Below are 11,477 nucleotides of genomic sequence, written 5' to 3'. Positions count from 1 at the left end.
GCTTTAATTTAATGACAAGTCATCATGCTAAGAATATCCCTGGATTCTCTGTCTCTCCCTCTCTTTTAGTCTCTTTTATTTTTTCTTCTTTCCTCTATCACTCACCCCCACCACCACCACCACCACCACCCCACCCTCCTCCATCTCTCTTTCCAGCCATTGAGATCCACTTTCATCTTCTTTTATAAAGCCATGTAACATCAGGCAGTGACATAAATCTAACATGTGATTTCTGTAATGACCAGGAGCCGCAGCATCAGCATCAGGAGCTCCGCAGATGCACAACAAAAGCGGGGTCAAGGCTGCATCTGTGCGCTGCATGCAGTATCAGAGCCACGCAGCCGCACACGCCATGTACAGTAATGCAACTGAGCTCGCTTTAACGTAGCCTGCTTTGACATGCTACTCATGCATAGGCTCGCAGAGCACCAGGCATGCCACGGAGGGGCAAATCTCACAGCTCAGATAGCGTCGTACGCACATCCAGAGACACAGGCTGAATAGAACACTAATGGGATTCAATTTTCCTGGTCCTCTGGAGCCCTGATACAAGCTGTACAGCCTAACACAAATATCACTCACAGAGCACACAACAGAGAGCCATTCACAAGAGAAAGGACAATGAATGCGGGCACGTTAAACAGCTCGTCTTCCTACACGCTGTACAGTTTCATAGAAACACAGCCTCTGTTAGGCGCCAGCAGCGTCCCAGAGAGAGTGTGTAATTCAGAATTTAAGGTATTTGGAAACTTGCATCTTAAAATGAATTTTTAATGGAGCAGCTTCAGACACACAGTAGCCAATGTAGTAGATGCCAATTCTCCATTAGTGTTGTGATGTTTTGTAGATGATTGTATAATTATCATATATTATATCAACCTGTTAAACCACCATTTATATTCATGTGGGTGAATGGTACAGGATTTATTTCTCTTGGGGGTGAGATGTGTTTCAGCAAGTAGGTTAGACAACTATTACAGTGGCTCAAAGCGTTCTCTGTCATCTTATTTCATTTGTCTCTCAGCAATATCTGCAGCTTGTATTAAGGCATGATGTACGGTTCATATCTCGTAGGGAGGAGGTCAGAGTGGATGGGTGTGTAACTTTGACACTGAGGAGCATTCGGTTTCCCAACAACAGCCAACATTTGTATTTCACAGGCTTCATAATCTGAACCAGGTAGTTTTCAGCAGCAGTTATATTCCACACTTGCTTTGTTTATGAGCTAATAAACTCAATCAATGCTGAAAGTGACACTTTTCTATGTTTGGTTTCAAGCTCTGCAGGCAAGTTTTCCCTGTTTTTAAGAACCGATTAAGTTTACTCGGCAATAAGATCACTTATGAGTTTTTACATTGAGTGGAATTGCCCTTTATGCAGAGGCAAGACAACATGCATTTCCTTCAAAATGCCGTAATGCTTTTGGCCGTGTGAGCGTTAAGTGCGTCCCCATTGAGACAGGCCTGACCCTGGCGGCAGCGCCGAGGGCCGTACATCACTGTGACCTTTCTGAGCACCGCTGCAGCCCGCTGCCTTTGTTCGTCTAACGGGTCCCACACAAAGCGACTTTTGACCAACAACAGAGAGAGAAGGAGGCCAGAGATGGAGAGATAACGACAGAAGGGAGGGGATGAATGGATAAGGGGACAGGCGTCGGCTGGAGGTCCACGCTAATGGCCCCTGTGTGTTTTGTAATTAGGAGCAGTGTCAAGAGACGCAGCAGAAGAAATGGGGGTGGTCAGACGACGGGCAAAGAGAAACAGGCCAATATGGAAAGGAAGACAGAAAGAGGACAGATATCCAGACAGACAGAATAAAGCCAGTGTAAGAGAGAGGAAGAAAGAGAATACAGAGAAGAAGAGATTAGGGGCCAATTAAGAGAGAACTGGAGAGGTTGACTTCTAAAGAAAGCCAAGAGAAGGCGCTCCTATCGTCTGATCAGTAATTGATCCTCTGCCATTGTGCCTTCTGCATCCGTATGAGTGTGTAAGTGTGTGTGTATGTGGAAGTGGGGGCTGCGCCGAGTTGCATTTTAAGAGTGGACCTCTCATAACATTAAGCTCTTGGACAGCACTTTCTGAGGGCGAACTTAACAACCACACGGACGGCGATGATAAGTGGAGTCCATGTTTTTATCTGGTGTTCAGGCTTATCAAGCTTACTTTGAAACTTAAGTCAAATTATTTTGCTATGCTGACAGTCTCCAGGAAATTCACTTGATTTTGTGGGCTGATGTTGTTAGTTATTCTAATAGATTAATGATACTCTACTGTATGTTCTTGATAAATATGAGGTTCCTTAAAGTTGTGTTTTGGTGTCGTGGATCCAGATACCACAGTATTGATTAGCCTTAGCCACTACTGCCATGGAGAGAAAGATTGTTGAAACTTTGTTGTTTAGAGCAAAACAGTGTTATGATTGCTGAATATTATCAAAAAGTGTTGGATGGGCACAAGGCTCTGTGATTGGATGTTTTCTTGCAGCATGGAGTGTAACTTCTTTATGTACATAAGCTTGTACCTCTAAAGATGATTCTTTGAGAGGTTCATGCAATAAAAATGTAACGCCAATTTTGTCTATGGCAAAAATGACACCTGAAATAGCTCCTCCCACTTCACAACCTTATAATGCCACAGCTAAGACAGGTGACAACAGCTCACAGTTGCCATGGTGACTCAACACACTTTCCAACACAAGAGTTTTCCGTGTGTGTATCAGCTAGTCAGTCGGCGTGCTGAAGGACAGAAGGAGGTCATTTGAGCATCAGATCCCTGCATGTGACATCACATGTGGGGCCAAATCTAAACGGACCGTTTTCCTGTACACTTCCTGAAAGATGGATCAGGACTAAAAGAAAGAGGATGGTCTTTTCTCATAGTTTGAAGACACACCAAGGACACATATTTATATTGAGAACACATTAAAAAGTACATTTTGAATAAAATGTTCCCTTTAAGCTAATTGTTTTTCTGCACTGACACAAAACAGGTGACTCAGGATACACTTATATTATATTTCAATTAATACTGTTCAAAAAACACGACATGGTTAAAACAGTTTTGGAACCACTGCTGTAAATTCAGTGCTGCTCAGTTCATCCATGCCTAAACTGTAATGAATGTTTGGAGGAACGTCGTTCACAATGAGAGCATATGTGGGTTTTGCATTTGAGATTTCCTGTGTGTGTGTGTGTGTGTGTGTGTGTGTGTGTGTATGCAGCTTCTTCTCCCCTGTGTGTGAGTGTGTGTTTTAGTGTGTGTGCATACGTGAACGCCTCCTTTGTATGTGTGTGTTTGCTGCACATGCGATGAGGGATGGACATCGCCAGGGCAGCGCTACGAGTGAACAAGGCAGATCAGTCAAAGACTTAAAGCCGCGCTCCCCAACGGAGGAAATGGACAGGCTTTGATGTTGATGTGAACAAATAAAAGGAAGCCAAAATGAGTGGAATGGACCATTATCTGCTGTGGAGAGGCCTCCCATGGAACTGAGCCTGCATGCCTGCTTTCCAGACGGGAGGGTGATGGAGGGGATTGAGGAAGATGGAGAAAGAGGGAGAGTGTGTGTGTGAGAGAAAGACACACAAAAAGACTGGGAGAGAGCGGGTAGGGGGTCCAGAATCCTATTGATTTCACTCTTGTCCTAAATCCAAATACTGCAGTGTTCTATATTTGCTAGTGCGTGCAGCCTCTTACAATGAACATTTGTATGTGCAATATCCACTTTAACACGGCAAGAGGCCAAGTCAGGATGATCATCGGTGGATCGTGCTGAAAACGCTTGATGTACATATACACACAGCTTGTCATATATGGTGCAGAGTATTTAGATTAGAGGTTCAAAATATTTAAAAATGTCTCTGCTGTTAAAACAAGCGAAAGGCATCACTGAACTGCTGCACTGGGAGTAATTTTAGTGGCACTAATAATAAGACTTGGCCAGTCCTGTCCAGCATTGCTAATGTTAACTCACAGAGAAAGACACAAGGCTGTTTGCCAAAGCCACAAATACACAAAATACAAGAATAAAATCTGCATTGGCCTTATGCTGAAGCTGAAAGTGGTTAAATAAAATTCTTATACCTACATTAAGTGATAACTAAACAGAAATGTCCCAACTCATTCAATTAATACTGTATGTTTGTCATAGGCCAGTTCAAAAGCAGACTTTGCCAAAAGCAAAAACCAGCATTCAAAAAAGGTCATTCATGCTAGAAATGAATAGAGCAGTATTTAAAGGCACAGGGAACTTGTTTGCACAAGCTGACACATGTTAACCATCTTTTGTACTGGCTGGAAAAAGTGGGTCAGACACACGACAGCAAATGTGTTCAAGGCTAACAAGAGAGACAGAGGGTGAAAGATTCATGTAATGCTGACCCACAGAGGAAAGTTCTTCCCTCTTTGTAGGAGATGGCATGCAGAGTGTGGTTACAGCATATCATTAGCGCCAGAAGTGATGCAGCATGTGTATCTGAAAAGTAAGTTTCCAGAAAAGGGATGAAAGCTGTGAATTTCAGGATGATTACAATCCATCATCAGCGAAAATCTGAAAATTAACTAAAAAATGCTTTTGTCACTCAATTTTCATTTTTCCTGATAAGGAACTCCCTATCTAGGATTAAAAGTAGAAGAACACTCTCCTATAGAACAACACGCTGCCATCAACTTTTATTAACAATAGGTACGGTCAATGACGTACTGTTAGGCCTGCGTGTTGTATTATTCATTTGGCCACAGGACTGTACTACTGTTGACAGATAAGTGGGGACAAATCCTGCTGGGCCATTACATCTGTGGGCCCGTGGACAATCTAAAAATCTGGAAAAGCTCTGGCCGACTTCGACCAACCCTGTCTGCCTCTTTATCAGCCGAATGATTGACAAAATCAGGAAAAGGCCCCTTTTTCCTATTCGTTTTCTAATTTTGGTTTCAGAATAGGAAGTAAAAGGATTGATTAATCAGTTATGTTGTTTCTGCATTGTTAACTATGTTGGCAGCATGGCTCTTTGAATGTTTATTGGTTCACCACTTTGATTGAAAGTCCCCAGACGATGGATCCTGATGATTTTGGTGATGCCAAGACATGCAGTGCCTCCTTGGTCAAAGTTTTTACGTAGATGGCACTTTTTGCACAGACTTTCATGGTTTCTAGAGCAAGAATCCTGCTGACTTCAACAGTTCCGTCTTTTCCTCTGGAGTCAGCATGTGGTTGACATTTGGGGTTTTGAGGGGAACTATTGGATGTATTGCCGTGAAATTTGGTACAGACATTCATGTTCCCCACGATCATCCAACTTTCCATATAGCGCACACATTTCAATTGGCTTCAGTTGCCTTTTTTGTAGTGCTAATTAGCAAATGTTAGCATGCTAACACACTAAACTAAGACAGTAAACATAGTAAACATTAAAACTGCTAAACCTCAGCATGTTAGCAGCATGTGAGGGGTCATTAGCATTTAGCTCAAAGTTCTAGCATATCTGTGGTATTCTTAATAAACAGGGTCACTGTGAGATCATTGTCTTTTAGCTGATAAGGCATTTCTTGTAAATAAAATGATTATGAGTGCACAAAACTATTAAATAAAATAAACAGGAGTCCCCTGTTGGACTAAGGGTTACAGTACTAACTCCAGTTCGCACAGTCTCTCTGTTCCTTATCCCTGTAATCTCTCTATTCAAGACTTCCAAATAAGGGTTTAAAATGGCCACAAATAAAAAGAATAATAACGCTTTACCGGAGGGATAACACACAAGTAGTTTGGTTTCCAATAATTGTTTTTCTTCCCAAGAGGGTAAATGAGTATCCACGAGAGGGATTGAGATAATGCAGGAAATTAGATAATGGATCGTTGAGAGTGGCTATGGCAGGAAAGCTTCCCTGCAACCCTATAGCTTTTATGCAATTAATAATGAATAATTAAAAATAGGACCTTTTACCTGCAGGCTGATATGAAGATGAATAAAAGATGCAGTAGGAATGAAGATGGTAGCTTCACTGAAGTGTTTCCTGCTTGGGGCACTTGTTGAACTACAAAACAAAAGGCCATCTCACTTTTTACTAGAGTGCAGGTGCTCTGACTCTTTCTAAACTTTCTACACAATACACCAACCCATGCGACATAATCCCAGCTGATGCCCTGATCCGCTTTTTGTCTCGTCTTTTTCAAGCCACCATGACAGTGAATGACGGTTTGGGGCGTCGGCTGCTGAAAGTTGTAATTAGTTTGTGATGCCACATCTGCTGAAGGGCAGTCATCTTTAATGAACATCAGCGGCCCTAATGGAGCGTAAAATGACACCAGGAAATACAAGACGTTGTGGTCAACAAGGGAACGGCTACATCACTCAGGCCCTTCATTCCCTTACATATGCTTCGGCTTAGACAGATGACTCAATGATGTGGACAGTCTCTATTACTCTTTATCTACTGGACTACATCTACCACACTTCTATTTATGGGTGTATGAAGACATTTTCTACATTTAAAAATCGAAACATGCCTCGCTGAACTTTTCTGGACTCTTAAACAGCTTCAACAACTTGATCTGTCTACTTCAGTGAGAGCTGCCGAGATCTGAGATGTCCTATTTATTATGCTCCTCTTGCTCTCCTCCCTCTGTCTACTTCTCTTTTATTTTAATAACTTTAAATATTTTCCCCAGGTTTTTCTGTTGTGAACATGTGCAGAGAAACACTCACACTTGACCGAGGCTTTGGTTTATTCATGAGGTTCAATGAGGAAGGCCTTTGATGTCCATGAATAATTTAAAGGCAACACTTTTTTGAACAATCCCTCACTTTGGTAAATACCTCCACACTGCCTCTTCAAGACTTTATCACTGTGGTGGTCTGTGGGGATGATGACACCAGGGCAGATATGAAAGACAAAAATGTAAAGGGGACACAAATGGTGCCCAAGGCTGTATTTTAGATTTCAGGTTTGCAAATTTTCCTCAAACCTTTGTTGCTTTAAATGCATTTGGTGTAACAATTTGTTTCATGAGAGTAGGCGTCTGTTTTTATTGCAAATGATGAGCTAAGTAGCTCATCTTGGGGGAAAAAAAAACTTTTTATCACAGTTCTTTGATGCTGCTATCATATGGACTCAAGAATAAAATATATAAAAGATAATTTGAGAAAGAAGCACAAAAAAACGCCATTTAATAGTAAAAATTATAACTTGCAAACAAATTATTTGTGTAATTGTGTCAACTGTACGTCTTTCTTTTTTGATAACATGTTCCCTTGTTTACAGTCCCTTCAGCTTCACTCTCACTGACCAGACTTCTGTCCTCACTGTTGACTTTGTCGACTGCGCTGCCAGTTTTCTTGTTTGTGCTGCCTGGGTACAATCCAAGTTCCCAAGATAACAGCACACATTTTCAGACAGTCTATCCTTGAAGGCATTCATGGTGTTTGTAAATGTAGTGTTGTCAATCACTACGTGTCATCGGTTTGAATGCTGGATTGTCGGTTTCAGGAAGTTTGAAAGATTCTTGGATGCAGCTGTCCAATAATCTGACACTCTGGAAGCAGGTTGGCACTTTACAGTTTAGTCCTGTGGCCTCAGTAAAGTAGTAAAGGTTTCAGTAAAGCTCGAGCCTTTATCTGATATCTGAAGGTTGCTGGTTCTATCCAAGCCTTCACTGTTGCTGTACAGTGTTTTGTAGTGTGCAGCATCTAAGTTGTTATTTTTTTAAATTATTTTTGCCATTACTATCCTGTTTGTTTGGGTGTACAGTATATTTAGAGTGTCCACAAAATAAGCCGGTCTTTTAAAACAATTTTTGCACATTGCAACTTTCACAGTAGTTATAGATTTTGTTAATTATAACTGTAATGTTTTAGCTTCAGTTTTTCTCCTCTTTAGCAAGTTGGAATGACAAGACTGTGTTTCACTGCATGCTTTTATGATCAGAATAAAGCTGAATTCCCCATTTTCAAATGTGTCCTCTTTTGGGAATGTTCTTGAAGGATCTCCAGTCAAAACTGCTTGTTTTGGTGTAAAAAGATGGACAAATAATGCTTTTACTGGATCATTCATTTCCACTGGTGTGCTCTGCATAGACTTTCAGCAAGGTGTAATATTATGTGCATAGTTAATAGTCCTGGTGATTAGTGATAGCTGAGACCCCCTACTGGTCCTCAATGTTAAGTCCAGCAAGCATCAACAGACCTCCCAACTAATCTCAGCTTGCCTCTCATTTGATTTGTTCACTGAGTGGTAACAGAGTCCTGTCTTATATCACAGTGTAAAACCACCATTCCTGTCATGTACGGTGGAGCAGCAGCATTACTCTTTTTGCTCTGGCGCTTCTCTCTCTGTCTCAGTTTCTCATTCAGTTTGTGCCGGTGCTGCCAGCATGCACGCACAAATTCACTCTCCCTATCTCTGTCTTTCCTCTGTCTTTGAATGGTGACATTATACGATAGCATCGCATAATGTGGTGTGAGGGCAGCCGAGAGAGCAGTGACTAGGATCCTCACCCAGCCGCGCTCTGCTGTTTTACCCCATGTGGTGGCACACAGCGCAGGCAGGAGTGATATAATTAGAATGGAAATTACAGAAAGTTACAGGCGAGCTAAATCCCCCCGCGCATCGCGTGGCTAAAAATGTCCCGGGCAACGCCAGTGGATGTATCACCATAGCAACAGCCTTCTTCTGCACTCTATTTTCAGACTGAAAAGGGAGAACCATCCAGAGAGAGAGGAAGAGAGCGAGGGAGAGAGAAATGCAAACATTGCCGTTTCTGTAGAAATTGATACATTATTCAAGTAAGGAAAACATCTCGGAGTGAGCGCTGGCGGATGGGAGGTGGGCTGCGGCGTGAGCTTGGTTGTCAGGGCTAAACTGAACTGTCTTGGGGGCATTAGTGTGACGGTCATACAAGGACAATGGGGTTGACTTACACGTCTCAGCAGAGGTCAATGCTGAAATCCACACCAGCAGCCGGAGACGTTCACGTCAATGCAGCGGTGTGATGAGGTTTCCTAACCGGTGCTGCACTGGCTTCTATTTTAATCAATCACACATCAAATGGTTAGAGGATGAACGACAGTGAAAAGTGAATCATCCAGTGGAGGAAACGCAGTAATTTGGGCATTAAGACCAAGCTTCAATGAACCGGAGTGCAAGCCAGTGTTTGAGTTCAGCACTGTGTCAAGGGCATGGTGTCATTGCTGTGACTCAACCAATGACTCAAGCATCTGATTTAGGTTTTAGGTCTCGAAATAGCTCTGAAAATGAAATTCGAGATCATGAAACCCCCCCCCCCCCAACCCCCCCCATCCCAATGCACTTAGTCTCTATTTCTCAATTCTTTTCAGTTCAGTTCAATTTATTGTAATTCATTTCAGCACAATGTGGTTTATTGGCATGGCAGTTGAGAATGAAATGCCAAAGCACCAAGACAAAAGATCCACATTTTCTCTCTTTCTCTCTCTCTCTGCTGGCCTAATCAGGCCCTAAATGAAAGCTTACTCTCTCTCTCTCTCTCTCTCTCTCTCTCTCTCTCTCTCCCTCACACACACATACACATTCACACACACTCTGTCCATCTTTCCGTCTCCTAATGTTTCTCTCACCCCCCAGGGGGTCTGATTGAGCCGGCTGGGAGGCATGGATCTTTCTCTATTGATCTGCCTGCTGAATCACTTATCCCTTTTCCAATGGCCTTCATCACCACACTCAGGTTTTAGCACTCTCTGCATGCAGAGATTTCCTTACTGGTACAGCCAAGATCCGGGCTTGGACAGAAACGCTTCACAAGTGTAAAGAATATACTAATTGGATTGAAAAGACCTTTCTAACTGTAATGAATTACAGTTTTTTGAAAAGAGACATGTAAATCACACCGATCAGATAAGAAATACCTCAAGGAACAAAAGGGAATGTCTAAGATGAATCCAATTTCCATTAGCAATCAATACGGTTGCTAAAGGAAATTGGGTCATTGATATATATAGAAATACAATGTATATATAGCAAGGAAACATCCTGACCATGCAAAAGGAGACTATAGCGTCTCTGACATGTTTCAGTTAATTTAGAGTTCAAAGCAGGAATATATAACGTGAAGAATTAGCAAACGGATTCCCTTTACTAGATTTAAAGGTGTGAAATGCAAGTATAGAAGTGTATCCAGAAACACTGTCTCTAATGGCGTGCGGAAAAAAAGCGTATAAGGTCAGTGTCCATTAAGTAATGCATGATTAATGCGGCAGGAGGAATAAGTAATGGCAGTGTCATCGTGTTCTGTAGAATATGTTCTTTTATGTAGGTGAAAAGATCCAGTTCTCAGCTCAATGTGGCATTTACTGGTGACATGGTCCACATTTAGTCAGATCCATTCAGGGAGGCCAATCAAAAAACAAAGCCATTCAAAGCTACACAAGATATAGAATTGGTTCAAAACAAAGCCTGGACTGATGTGAAATTCAACTATGTAACTCAAAAGAGTCAAATATTCTAATTAAAAAGTAGAGGAAGTACCGAGCCAGTGGCTATTTAGGTACATGTTATACATTTTTCAGCTCTAAACATGTGCAACCACAATTCCACCCGTATCCATGTGGCTGTGAAACTATGCAGACAAAGCAAAGCTGAGACATATATTTATATGGCGTGCTATGTAGGCTACTGGAGATCATTTGAATACCGCAGTGCCCTATGCAAACCTTTTATTATCACCATCCATCAACTTGTCATGCATCATTTTTTTTTTTTCTTCTGCTGAACTGGCCAGAATGAAGAAACAAGAAACTGTCCTTACTGGTTGCAATTTGAGCTGCATAAGTCAGACAACCACTTGATCATCCATTCATCGAATCAAGTCAGAGAGGAGAAAACATTTAATGTGAGGCCTACATTCTGTGGGCCTCTGGACTTAGCTTATTGCTAGCCTTGCAGGCTTTTTAGGCTAGGTGTATTTACGCAGCAGATGACTGGTGTAGACCACTGTAAACATGCTTTAAAGCCGTGTGGTTGTGTTTTTTGGAAAGCTGAAATGTTTTCAACTTTCAGCACCTGGCATACAGAACACTAAAAATATGTTCTCTCCCATACTGCTGGGAATGCGTGAAAACATGTTCTTACCATTGAAAACAACAAGGAAAAGAGGCCAACGCTGTAAAGACAGGTCCCTTGTGGTCGTGCAGCTTTTTGCAATGTCAACCAGATGCCTGTGGGCTGATACAGATGCTTTCATTCTTCTAGCAGGATGGACTCACTAACACTGCCAGCCTCTGTCCGGGCAGAAAACAAGTCCCAGCATGCATCCTGATACCGCCTATCTGCCTTTTTTCGTCTCCCGCTCTCTCTGGTTCACTTTCTTTGACTGCCACTGTCTCTCTTCAACTCTCACTCTCTTTCTGTCTCTTTTAATTCTTTCATTCCTCCTTCCTTTTTTTTGGGTCCTATTTCTCTCTGTCTCCCTCCCTTGTGCTTTTGTTTGACTTTATTTTCATCATCAAA

This window comes from Pempheris klunzingeri, chromosome 18, assembly GCF_042242105.1.
Source record: "Pempheris klunzingeri isolate RE-2024b chromosome 18, fPemKlu1.hap1, whole genome shotgun sequence".
In the NCBI taxonomy this organism is placed as follows: Eukaryota; Metazoa; Chordata; class Actinopteri; order Acropomatiformes; family Pempheridae; genus Pempheris; species Pempheris klunzingeri.
Note: the sequence above shows the minus strand (reverse complement) of the source record.